The sequence below is a fragment of the Lutra lutra genome, chromosome 16 (genome assembly GCF_902655055.1).
Source record: "Lutra lutra chromosome 16, mLutLut1.2, whole genome shotgun sequence".
NCBI classification, from domain to species: domain Eukaryota; kingdom Metazoa; phylum Chordata; class Mammalia; order Carnivora; family Mustelidae; genus Lutra; species Lutra lutra.
Window position 1 is genome coordinate 8,590,215 of NC_062293.1, and position 12,388 is coordinate 8,602,602.

Sequence of the window (12,388 nt, forward strand, 5' to 3'; positions counted from 1 at the left end):
GGAGGCTCTCACTGCTAGGATAAATGAGGCAGAAGAAAGAATTAGCGATATAGAAGACCAAATGACAGAGAATAAAGAAGCTGAGCAAAAGAGGGACAAACAGCTACTGGACCACGAGGGGAGAATTCGAGAGATAAGTGACACCATAAGACGAAACAACATTAGAATAATTGGGATTCCAGAAGAAGAGGAAACAGAGAGGGGAGCAGAAGGTATGCTGGAGAGAATTATTGGAGAGAATTTCACCAATATGGCAAAGGGACCAAGCATCAAAATCCAGGAGGTTCAGAGAACCCCCTCAAAATCAATAAGAATAGGTCCACACCCCGTCACCTAATAGTAAAATTGACAAGTCTTAGTGACAAAGAAAAGATCCTGAAAGCAGCCCGGGAAAAGAAGTCTGTAACGTACAATGGTAAAAATATTAGATTGGCAGCAGACTTATCCACAGAGACCTGGCAGGCCAGAAAGAGCTGGCATGATATATTCAGAGTACTAAATGAGAAAAACATGCAGCCAAGAATACTATCCAGCTAGGCTATCATTGAAAATAGAAGGAGAGATTAAAAGCTTCCAGGACAAACAAAAACTGAAAGAATTTGCAAATACCAAACCAGCTCTACAGGAAATATTGAAAGGGGTCCTCTAAGCAAAGAGAGACCCTCAAAGTAGTAGATCAGAAAGACACAGAGACAATATACAATAACAGTCACCTTACAGGCAATACAATGGCACTAAATTCATATCTCTCAATACTTACCCTGAATGTTAATGGGCTAAATGCCCCAATCAAAAGACACAGGGTATCAGAATAGATCAAAAAACAAAACCCATCTATATGTTGCCTACAAGAAACTCATCTTACACCCGAAGACACCTCCAGGTTTAAAGTGAGGGGGTGGAAAAGAATTTACCATGCTAATGGACATCAGAAGAAAGCAGGAGTGGCAATCCTTATATCAGATCAATTAGATTTTAAGCCAAAGACTACAATAAGAGATGAGGAAGGACACTATATCATACTCAAAGGAACTGTCCGACAAGAAGATCTAACAATTTTAAATATCTATGCCCCTAACGTGGGAGCAGCCAACTATATAAACCAATTAATAACAAAATCAAAGAAACACATCGACAAGAATACAATAATAATAGGGGATTTTAACACTCCCCTCACTGAAATGGACAGATCATCCAAGCAAAAGATCAACAAGGAAATCAAGGCCTTAAATGACACACTGGACCAGATGGACATCACAGATCTATTCAGAACATTTCATCCCAAAGCAACAGAATACACATTCTTCTCTAGTGCACATGGAACGTTCTCCAGAATAGATCACATTCTTGGTCCTAAATCAAGTCTCAACCGGTATCAAAAGATTGGGATCATTCCCTGCATATTTTCAGACCACAATGCTCTAAAGCTAGAACTCAATCACAAGAGGAAATTTGGAAAGAACCCAAATACATGGAGACTAAACAGCATCCTTCTAAAGAATGAATGGGTCAACCAGGAAATCAAAGAAGAATTGAAAATATTTATGGAAACAAATGATAATGAAAACACAACAGTTCAGAATCTGTGGGACACAACAAAGGCAGTCCTGAGAGGAAAATATATAGCGGTACAAGCCTTTCTCAAGAAACAAGAAAGGTCTCAGGTACACAACCTAACCCTACACCTAAAGGAGCTGGAGAAAGAACAAGAAAGAAACCCTAAACCCAGCAGGAGAAGAGAAATCATAAAGATCAGAGCAGAAATCAATGAAATAGAAACCAAAAAAACAATAGAACAAATCAACGAAACTAGGAGCTGGTTCTTTGAAAGAATTAATAAGATTGATAAACCCCTGGCCAGACTTATCAAAAAGAAAAGAGAGAGGACCCAAATAAATAAAATCACGAATGAAAGAGGAGAGATCACAACGAACACCAAAGAAATACAGACAATTATAAGAACATACTATGAGCAACTCTACGCCAACAAATTTGACAATCTGGAAGAAATGGATGCATTCCTAGAGACATAGAAACTACCACAACTGAACCAGGAAGAAATAGAAAGCCTGAACAGACCCATAACCTGTAAGGAGATTGAAACAGTCATCAAAAATCTCCAAACAAACAAAAGCCCGGGGCCAGACGGCTTCCCGGGGGAATTCTACCAAACATTTAAAGAAGAACTAATTCCTATTCTCCTGAAACTGTTCCAAAAAATAGCAATAGAAGGAAAACTTCCAAACTCATTTTATGAGGCTAGCATTACCTTGATCCCAAAACCAGACAAGGATCCCAACAAAAAAGAGAACTACAGACCAATATCCTTGATGAACACAGATGCAAAAATTCTCGCCAAAATACTAGCAAATAGGATTCAACAGTACATTAAAAGGATTATTCACCACGACCAAGTGGGATTTATTCCAGGGCTGCAAGGTTGGTACAACATCCGCAAATCAATCAATGTGATACAACACGTTAATAAAAGAAAGACCAAGAACCATATGGTACTCTCCATAGATGCTGAAAAAGCATTTGACAAAGTACAGCATCCCTTCCTGATCAAAACTCTTCAAAGTGTAGGGATAGACGGCACATACCTCAATATTATCAAAGCCATCTATGAAAAACCCACCGCAAATATCATTCTCAATGGAGAAAAACTGAAAGCTTTTCCGCTAAGGTCAGGAACACGGCAGGGATGTCCGTTATCACCACTGCTATTCAACATAGTACTAGAAGTCCTAGCCTCACCAATCAGACAACAAAAGGAAATTAAAGGCATCCAAATCGGCAAAGAAGAAGTCAAACTATCACTCTTCGCAGATGATATGATACTCTATGTGGAAAACCCAAAAGACTCCACTCCAAAACTGCTAGAACTTGTACAGGAATTCAGTAAAGTGTCAGGATATAAAATCAATGCACAGAAATCAGTTGCATTTTTCTACACCAACAACAAGACAGAAGAAAGAGAAATTAAGGAGTCCATCCCATTTACAATTGCACCCAAAACTATAAGATACCTAGGAATAAACCTAACCAAAGAGACTAAGAATCTATACTCAGAAAACTATAAAGTACTCATGAAAGAAATTGAGGAAGACACAAAGAAATGGAAAAATGTTCCATGCTCCTGGATTGGAATAATAAATATGTGAAAATGTCTATGCTACCTAAAGCAATCTACACATTTAATGCAATTCGTATCAAAGTAACGTCCATTTTTTTCAAAGAAATGGAACAAATAATCCTAAAATTTATATGGAACCAGAAAAGACCTCGAATAGCCAAAGGAATATTGAAAAAGAAAGCCAAAGTTGGTGGCATCACAATTCCGGACTTCAAGCTCTATTATAAAGCTGTCATCATCAAGACAGCATGGTACTGGCACAAATACAGACACATAGACACATAGATCACATAGATCAATGGAACAGAATAGAGAGCCCAGAAATGGACCCTCAACTCTATGGTCAACTCATCTTCGACAAACCAGGAAAGAACGTCCAATGGAACAAAGACAGCCTCTTCAATAAATGGTGTTGGGAAAATTGGACAGCCACATGCAGAAAAATGAAATTGGATCATTTCCTTACACCACACACGAAAATAGACTCAAAATGGATGAAGGATCTCAATGTGAGAAAGGAATCCATCAAAATCCTCGAGGAGAACACAGGCAGCAACCTCTTCGTCCTTAGCCGCAGCAACATCTTCCTAGGAACATCACCAAAGGCAAGGGAAGCAAGGGCAAAAATGAACTTTTGGGATTTTATCAAGATCAAAAGCTTTTGCACAGCAAAGGAAACAGTTAACAAAACCAAAAGACAACTGACAGAATGGGAGAAGATATTTGCAAATGACATATCAGATAAAGGGCTAGTGTCCAAAATCTATAAAGAACTTAGCAAACTCAACACCCAAAGAACAAATAATCCAATCAAGAAATGGGCAGAGGACATGAACAGACATTTCTGCAAAGAAGACATCCAGATGGCCAGCAGACACATGAAAAAGTGCTCCATATCACTCGGCATCAGGGAAATACAAATCAAAACCACCATGAGATATCACCTCACACCAGTCAGAATGGCTAAAATTAACAAGTCAGGAAATGACAGATGCTGGCGAGGATGCGGAGAAAGGGGAACCCTCCTACACTGTTGGTGGGAATGCAAGCTGGTGCAACCACTCTGGAAAACAGCATGGAGGTTCCTCAAAATGTTGAAAATAGAACTACCCTATGACCCTGCAATTGCACTGCTGGGTATTTACCCTAAAGATACAAACATAGTGATCCGAAGGGGCACATGCACCCGAATGTTTATAGCAGCAATGTCTACAATAGCCAAACTATGGAAAGAACCTAGATGTCCATCAACAGACGAATGGATAAAGAAGATGTGGTATATATACACAATGGAATACTACGCAGCCATCAAAAGAAATGAAATCTTGCCATTTGCGACGACGTGGATGGAACTAGAGGGTATCATGCTTAGCGAAATAAGTCAATCGGAGAAAGACAACTATCATATGATCTCCCTGATATGAGGGAGAGGAGATGCAACATGGGGGGTTGAGGGGGTAGGAGAAGAGTAAATGAAACAAGATGGGATTGGGAGGGAGACAAACCATAAGTGACTCTTAATCTCACAAAACAAACTGAGGGTTGATGGGGGGAGGGGGTTGGGAGAGGGGGTGGGGTTATGGATATCGGGGAGGGTATGTGCTATGGTGAGTGTTGTGAAGTGTGTAAACCTGGCGATTCGCAGACCTGTACCCCTGGGGATAAAATATATGTTTATAAAGCTGTAAAAAAAAAAAAAAAATAAAAGAAAGGATGGATACCCAAGTTTTGTAGCAACATGGACGGGACTGGAAGAGATTATGCTGAGTGAAATAAGTCAAGCAGAAAGAGTCAATTATCATATGGTTTCACTTATTTGTGGAGCATAACAAATAGCATGGAGGACAAGGGGAGATGGAGAGGAGAAGGGAGTTGAGGGAAATTGGAAGGGGAGGTGAACCATGAGAGACTATGGACTCTGAAAAACGATCTGAGAATTTTGAAGGGGTGGGGGGTGGGAGGTTGGGGGCACCAGGTGGTGGGTATTGTAGAGGGCACGGATTGCATGGAGCACTGGGTGTGGTGCAAAAATAATGAATACTGTTATGCTGAAAAAAATAAAAGTTAAAAAAAAATAAATAAAAAATTTTACTTTTTATGTTTACTAGTTATTTATAAAATATTTAATATTGCATGTAGTTCCCTTTAATTACATATTACTAGTAATGTTGAACATCACTCACTCCAGAAAGGATGCATGAACAGAGGGAATAATATAGGTTTTAAAATTTTAAGTTCAGGGGCACCTGGGTAGCTCAGTGGGTTAAGCCTCTGCCTTCGGCTCAGGTCATGATCTCGGGGTCCTGGGATGGAGCCCCACATCAGGCTCTCTGCTCAGCAGGGAGCCTGCTTCCCCCTCTCTCTACCTACTTGTGATCTCTCTCTATAAATAAATAAAATCTTAAAAAATGTTTTAAGTTCAATTTTGTTGTGGATTATAAAAATGATCAAATCAAGGGCACCTGGGTGGCTCAGTGGGTTAAGCCTCTCCCTTCGGCTCAGGTCATGATTTCAGGGTCCTGGGATCGAACCCCACATTGGGCTCTCTGCTCAGCAGGGAGCCTGCTTTCCTCTTTCTCTCTGCCTGCCTCTCTGCCTACTTGTGATCTCTGTCAAATAAATAAATAAAATCTTTAAAAAAAAATGTAGACGAGTGATTTAGTTTTAGATATGAATATAACTTTGCAACTCTTTAGAGTTAAGAATAAATATTAACTTAAAAAATGAAAGAGTTTGCGGGGCACCTGGGTGGCTCGGCTGAGCCTCTGATTCTTGGTTTTGGCTTAGGTAGTGACCTCAGAGTCATGAGATCAAACCCACCGCTGGCCTCCACGCTCAGAGCAGAGTCTGCTTGAGTTTCTCAATCCCTTTGCCCCTCCTGCTCATGCTCTCTCTCTCTAAAATAAATAATGAGTCTTTTAAAGAAATATGAAAGTGTTTGTAATTTTAGAAATCGATTTTACCGGTAAATGAACAAAGAATTGCATAACTACTGCTTTAGAGTACATATTTGCTTTTGCTTTTACTTTCACTCATACTTAATGAACTTTAATTAAAACTTCAAAATTTTAAGATATTTTGCTGGTCTAATGGGCAAATAATATGTAATGTTGATTTAATTTATATTTCTTCTGTGTTTCTTATCTGATCATATGCTTTATCTACTTTTGTTAGTCTCTTCCTTGTTTAATTATAGAGCCTCTTTATGTATCTCTTTTCATGTTACTTGTTTAATTTTTCCAGTGCATTCTTGTTTTAAAACTATGGGGTTTTTTTTATTTTATTTTTTCAGTGTTCCAAGATCCATTGTTTACGTACTTCACCCAGTGGTTTTTAGCTTTGATTTTTTAAAAAACTTCAATATATTCAAATACATCTATATTTTCTTATAAAGATTTTTCTTTGTGTTTCTGGTTTACAAAGAATTTTCTTATCTTAAGGTAGTATCTTAACACTTCCATTTTTTACATTAAGGCACGTAATACTTCTACATTATATGTTCAGATTGTGAGAAAGATTTAACTTTATTTTGTATCTCTAATGACTAACCAGTTACCACGACCATTTAGTCAATAATCAATCTTTTCCCCACTCTTTAAAATGTTCCAAATACTATGTACGTGTTGATTTTCAAGAGTACATCTGGTTCAAGTCTCTTTCCAGAGGTCCAGGCATTTATAGCCAAATATCTTTTAAATGTCCCCTCCTGGATGTTTCTAGAACCTTTGGAGTAAATGTGTCAAAACACTACAACTGAAGACCACTTAACTAAAATGTTAGTCATGTTGGTAAAGATTCTGCTAAACACTAAAGAGATAATTTCAGAGAATCCCCTCAAGGTGGATTCTATTATCATCATCTCTCTTTTATGAACGAAAAAACCAAAATTATGAATGTTTAAAGATTCACCCAAAGGGGTCAAGATGGATTTGAACCTGGGCAGTCAGAGCCAAGGTGCATTTCCCATCAACAGTGCTATACTGACCTTTGCCTGGGAACATGCTGCCCCTCCAGGGTCTACCCTCATCATGTTCAGTATCTCAGACAATGGCACCACTACCCAATCACCCCAAACAATTGCTAGCCTTGCAGATTCTACCTCCCAAATATCTCTCAATCTCTTCATTTCTCTCAACTTCTGCTATTCAGAACCCTGGGTTGCTTTTCACTGTCCTTGTGATATAATCCTAATCCCTACAGGAACCGATTGCTCTGCGAGGGGAAGGAAGGAAGGAAGGAAGGAAGGAAGGAAGGAAGGAAGGAAGGAAGGATAGTGTTAAATTTTATCAAATGTTTTTTACGTATCTTTCGTGACTACTTTTTAGCTTTTTTTTGTGCTATGGATTTAAACACATTAACAAATAACCTAATTTTAGGCCATCTTTATGCTTTTAGGATAAAATTGTTACTTTAAAACAGAATCACTCTCAGTTGTGCAAATTTTTCTAGCCTAAATTTTCATGTAGGTAGTGAGTCTATGCCTCTATTGAAACTCTTGGAAGGAAAGCTTGAACTTCCCTTATGGTCAAACTTGTCTCTTTTGAATTCATTTCCTATTTATAAAAACATGTCCTCATCCCCAATAGGAACTTTTTACCCCAGTTTATTTCTCTATAAGCCACATTCTATTATATTTAAATTTCTCAAATTTTGCATTTGAATTAAAGTCCGTTCTTTCAATGGTAGTTGTTAAAATTACTATTTTTTTAAGTGGTTTCGGATCCCACAGACTTACTGAGAACTAATTATTTTCCAGGTTCTGTACTAAACATTTTCACTTATAATGTCTAATCCAAGTTATTGGACTTTAAATTCCTGTGGCAAGTGTTTGCTTTAACTGGGAAGGTGTTTTTCCCTTCTAGAGAAACATCACCTCCCCTAGTTTCCGCATGCTAAAAAGTAGACATGAGAGTGAGATGTGTTTTTATATCTCGAGGTGTGGCTAGCAACAGTTCTCCTTTGAAAATAATGCACTGAACAGCTTCAAAGGCAGCTATGACAATCCTGGAGTTTGTACCTTGCAAGAAGAAATCGGACTGTGCTTAAAAAAAACGAGGCTGATGATTCAAATGGAAATTCAAAGTAAATCCACAGTACTCGAAACTGTATATTTCTACACTATAAATGCTCTCTAATATCAGGCAAATTGTCTAGATCACTTGTCTCCCTTATTCAAATTCCTGATCAAGACACATTTCCTGAGTAATTTCTTTCTACTCAGTTTACTCCCATAGCGTTAAGTATCATTAGGTCCACTAGCTTAGAAATTAATCTGTCCAATCTTAAGTACATCTCAAATCTACCCAGCCCCTCTGCATTCCCAGTGCCACTGCATTAGTTCAGGCCTGCCTCATTTTTCCCTTGGATTATTGTAATTGCCTCTATTCTGCCTTAACTGCCTAAAGTCTCGTCCCTTTCCCTGTACCCCTTACAATTTATTTTCTGCATTGCCTGAGTAATCTTTCTTAAATGCATGCCTGAGCATGTCATTCCCTGCTTAAAATCCTTCAATTACACTCAATTGCACTCATAATACAATCTGAGCTCTGTGACAACAGCCACTTTAAATCTGCTCTGGAATAAGGTGGGGGTGTAAATAAAAACAGGGGTGCATGTTCACATGAATTCCTTAGCAGGGTATATAAGAAAGACGTGATGAGGTATCCTGGCATCTCCCTCTCTGGCCTTCACCCTTTCACCTCTCACTCATCCACCCTCTGGACGCCCCCGTCAGCCCCCATGCCTGCAAGTGCATTATATTGCCACTCCCTCTGCATAGAATTCACCCTTCTCAAGATCTGCGAGAGCCCCATCTTTTAAGCCCTACTCCCACGTAAGGCAGTGGGCAGTGGAGAGCCTTCCTTTGAAGTGAGTTTGAAGCCTCTTCTAAATTCATCCAGCATTTGAGCACTTCTCCCATATTGTTCTCATTGGTTTACTTATCGATCGATCACCAGATTATGAATTTATTGAGAGTAAGAACTAGCACAGCATTTGGCACTTGGTAGGTGCAATATAATGATTTATAAGAAATATCCGTCTGGTCATTCAGAGGACCAAAATGTATTTCTCTGGTATATTTGGTCTTCATCCACAGTCCCTGAAAATGTTTCAGAACCATAAAGGTGAAATGGGTGTATTATTATTAATGAAGGTGACTTTAGGACCCCATGCAAGGGCAGGGGACTGCCAGAAAAACCAATCATAGGATTAGAAGGTTGGAACTCTCAGTCTCATACCCTTGACCTCTAGGAAGGGGAAAAGGGCTGGAGGTTGAATCAGCCATTGGCCAATGACTCAGTCAGTAATGAAGCCTCCAAAAAAAGAATAAGAGGACAGTTCTTTGGTCCTTTTTCCAAGAGGGTCCATACTTGGGGAACCAGAATGCTTCCACATGCCACTAAGCTGGGCCCCAAGCTCCATGAATACAGAAGCTCCTTTGTTCAGGACCCCTCCCTGTGTATCTCTCTACCTGTTGATACAGAGATTTGCATCCTCTATCGTATCCTTTAATAAACTGGTTAATATAAGTGTTTCTCTGAGTTCTGTGAGCCACTCTAGAAAATTAATTGAATGTGAGGAGGAGGTCATTAGAACTTCCGATCAGTAGCCCATTGGTCAGAAGCACAGATAACAGCCTGGGTCTTGTGATGGAAGTCTGAAGTGGGAGTTGGGGGACACTCTTGTAGGGCTGAGCTGTTAGTCCCTGGAATCTGATGCTATCTCTGGATAGGTAGAGTCAGAATTGAGTTGCATTCTTGGACACTGGTGTCCAAGAATGCTTGATGTTGTGTGTGGGGAAACCCCAACCCCCATGCTGGAATTGGGTCAGGGACCCCGGAAGAGCAGGCATCCTGATTCAAAGGTATAGTTGTCTTATTTGTTTGAAATGCTTTATTACGTTTTCCACTCCGAGACTCCTCTACAATAAAGCATACGCTATCATACATGAAGCCAAGGAGACACAACTGGCCCAAACCAGACTTCCAATATAGGAACACTTTCTCTGAAACATGAGCTGGTGGTCATCCAGCACCTGCCTGCACCATGGCCTAAAGCTACTGAACTTCACCATTCTCAAAGGGACGCAGTAATTTTTCACTGATTTCACTCAGTTCTTTTCTTTCTTTCTTTTTTTTTTAACATTTTACTTATTTGACAGAGAGAGAGATCACAAGTAGGCAGAGAGGCAGACAGAGAGAGAAGGGGAAGCAGGCTCCCCGCCAGAGCAGAGAGCCCTATGTCGGGCTCGATCCCAGGTCCCTGAGATCATGACCTGAGGCGAAGGCAGCGGCTTCACCCACTGAGCCACCCAGGCGCCCCTCACTCAGTTATTTCTTAAGAGTAGTTTGGAGAAGGGTGACCTTGGGCTTTTGTTCTGTGTCAGATAATTCATAGAATTGTGAAATGGGTCAAACGGGTCTTGGACAACTGCTTATTTTCCATTCTTGTTTTCTTGATGTGCTTCTCCTCCCAAGACCTCCAGTACCCCGATAGGCCCTGATTTCCTTCCTTTCCCTTGGCTCCATTCCATTTGGTTGTGCAAAAGGTTTATATTTTCACCTTCTTATAAAAAAAAATCATTGGGATTTTTGTTCTTTTGTGAACACTTAGAATAGGAAAATTCATAGTAAGTGGTTGATGACTAATAATTATTTAATTATCTGTTCACATGTTCTTTACATATTGGTCGATTTTTCTACTTGAACCCAAAGAAGTAAAATTTGCAACGATGGAATTTCCAACATCGCCAATGGACTTGTGGGGATTTGCTAGGTGTTGAGGTTATGGTTATTCGTAGCATCCTTACAAAACATGCCATCTGGGTTTCCACCTAGTCTATGTAAGCGTTGACTTGTTACATAGCGTTAATTTGTTATGCAGTAGAAACAATTCACTGGGGCAAGAGCTTCCAAAAGAGCAAGCTCAGGCCTGATTCAAACTTGTGGTCACATGCAAGGGATTTAACAGAAAAATGCTTGGGAGTAAGGATACTCAGGCAGTTGCTTCCTGGTGGATGGTAGGGGCTTCCCAGTTGTCAGCAGATCCCAGCATCCAGCTTGAGGACACACCTGTGATACTTAACAGAAGGAAAAGGAAACGTATGCAATCAAGAGGCTAGTAAAGGTCTCTGAGGAGTTTCTGAGTTTGCACATCTGTTTCTACTCAGGCAGTAAGACTCATCCTCAGGACAAGTTTTAGATTTTGCTTTTATCAGATGCCTTACTGTCGGTTTCTTCCATTCTCAAGAATTCTTCACCGTAGCTGGTTGTGATGTGATTTTCCACACTGATATGAGCTCTGGCAAAGCTTCCTCTCGACTTCTTTTGGCTGCCAAGCCCCTGAGGGCTCCACTACATCCTATTGTCTTTCTTCCCTGGAATGACTGAGGGAGAGGTTTCATAGAATCCTCTGGCTAGGTTGGGACAGCGAGACTCATTCCTGGGCCTTTGTTTCAGCTTGAAGTACACCACAAATTAATTGGGCTGATGCAGGTAATTAAGATAGTCACTTGGATTGTGTGCCTTTCCTCTGAAAAATTTCTGTAAGTTGCCAGATCTAAGCTTGGTGTATTGAAATGTTAATGATCCATGCCCTTAAAAAAAAAAAGTTTCCTATGAATAGAAATTCATAGCTAAAGAAAATGTTTAGACTGATCAGCACTCACACTGTAGTCTCAAATATTGCTCTCAGTAATAAATAGCTCATCATTTAGCATAACATAAGTCACAAGTAATTCAATGCCGAACTTCATGTAGACCCCTACTGTTACAATGACAATGATTTTAGGTCTCAACTCTAAAATGATCCTGTAGTGAAGAAGGAAATATTCTGGGGTATTTTTGGACCTCCAATCAGGGAAGACTAAACTTTGAGAAGAAACAAATAGTTTGAGGAAACAGGATAACTTGAGTCTGTTAGAAAAGGAGACACCAGTAAATACACCAGGATAGTCAGGGTCCTCTGGCATTCTTTTCTGGTGGTTATGATTCTTTGATATTACCATGTTTGTGCTTATGAGTCTAATAAATCATGATATTGTCTGTTCTACTAAGAAGGACCAATGGTATTTCCTCTCTTGGCCCTTCGTTGGGCACAGATCTCCTGTAGTTCTTTTTTTTTTTTTTACTTGTTTATTTGACAGAGATCACAAGTAGGCAGAGAGGCAGGCAGAGAGAGAGGAGGAAGCAGGCTCCCTGCCGAGCAGAGAGCCCGAAGCGGGGCTCGATGCCAGCACCCTGGGATCACGAC